Source organism: Bison bison, unplaced genomic scaffold, assembly GCF_000754665.1.
Source record: "Bison bison bison isolate TAMUID 2011002044 unplaced genomic scaffold, Bison_UMD1.0 scf7180017864228, whole genome shotgun sequence".
NCBI classification, from domain to species: Eukaryota; Metazoa; Chordata; class Mammalia; order Artiodactyla; family Bovidae; genus Bison; species Bison bison.
In genome coordinates this window covers 5903921-5905523 of record NW_011494800.1, presented here as the reverse complement: position 1 = coordinate 5905523, position 1603 = coordinate 5903921, and the positions used below count along the sequence as shown (strand labels likewise).

At 41.4% G+C, this 1603-nt stretch overlaps 1 protein-coding gene and 1 pseudogene across 1 annotated transcript in view; both read left to right on the top strand.

Annotated features, from left to right (window-relative positions):
- The window catches only part of COQ2 (coenzyme Q2 4-hydroxybenzoate polyprenyltransferase), a 29958-nt gene that overhangs the window by 2734 nt on the left and 25621 nt on the right, over nt 1–1603 (top strand). The window lies entirely within an intron of this gene.
- Nucleotides 982–1603, top strand: part of LOC104992928 — a 2472-nt pseudogene continuing 1850 nt past the window's right edge.

Here is a 1603-nt window from a genome sequence, read left to right as displayed (position 1 = left end):
TGTTTCCCCATCTATTTTCCATGAAGTGATGGGACCAGATGCCATGATCTTAGTTTTCTGAATGTTGAGATTTAAGCCAACTTTTTCTTTTTTTTTAAGCAGTGGATGGTAAATACATTCAAATGCCTAGATATAGTCCCTCCACCTTTGCTCAGCTAAGACCCCCAAATTAGGCCTTGTTTTTGGTATTCTAAATTTATGCACTACCAATTTGAGATCAGAGCACTAAGAATTTATAACAATCAGCAGTTAAAGTGAAAAAGTCAATTAAATGGTAGGCACAGTCTTGTCATCACGACCCATGGCATTTTGGGGCCAGATTGAAGTGGATAGGCATAAAATTTTAAGCCTAATTCTAACCTGAAGCCTAATCATTGTTATTCTATTGTGATATGTGTCACAGAGCCGTATGTAGTGTAGGCTTATGGGCATCTAATATCAGCAACTGCTCTAAGTCCCATTTCCATAAATCTCTGGCTTCTCCCTTAGAGGCTCAACCACATAATAAGAGACTGTAAAGAGTTTATATATGAGTAAAACTGTAGAGCCAGACTTCTTTGAATCTTCACTCTGCTCACTTGAGGGACCTCTGCTAAGTTACTTTACCCATCTGGGCCTTCATGTCTCATCTGTAAAATGAGGATACTAAGAATACTGACTTTGTAAAGTTGTCATGAGAATTTGTTAGTAAGTGTCAAGTCCTTAGAACAGTGCTTGACATAATACATGCACGAGAGTGTTAGCCATTACTTGAGAAATTGGAATTGGAGAAGATTGGGTAAATAGTATTAAGTATGGAAAAGACTCTGATGCTGGGAGGGATTGGGGGCAAGAGGAGAAGGGGACGACAGAGGATGAGATGGCTGGATGACATCACTGATTTGATGGACGTGAGTCTCAGTGAACTCCGGGAGGTGGTATTGGACAGGGAGGCCTGGCGTGCTGCAATTCATGGGGTCGCAAAGAGTTGGACACAACTGATCGACTGATCTGATCTGATCTGATCTGATGTTAGGAGGATACCTGCCTGCTTGCTTTGGTTCTACATAAGATGACTGTAGGACTTTTCAGACAACCTATTAACAGTCTCAGTACTGTGCTGTGTGCTAAGTCGCTTCAGTCGTGTCTGCCTTTTTTCGAACCTGTAGACTCTAGCCCACCAGGCTCCTCTGTCCATGGGATTCTCCAGGCAAGAATACTGGAGTGAGGTGGAAGATGGCGCCTGTTGTGACAGGAAAATCTGGTGAGCGGCTTCCACCTAAACGACTTACTAGGGAAGCTATGTGAAATTATTTAAAAGAACGAGGGGATCAAACAGTGCTTATTCTTCATGCAAAAGTTGCACAGAAGTCATATGGACATGAAAAAAGGTTTTTTTGCCTTCCTCCTTGTGTGTATCTTATGGGCAGTGGATGGAACAAAAAAAAAAGAACAAATGGAATGCGATGGTTGTTCAGAACAGGAATCTCAACCATGTGCTTTTATTGGAATAGGAAATAGTGACCAAGAAATGCAGCAACTGAACTTGGAAGAAAAGAACTATTGCACAGCCAAAACATTGTATATATCTGATTCAGACAAGAGAAAGCACTTCATGCTGTCT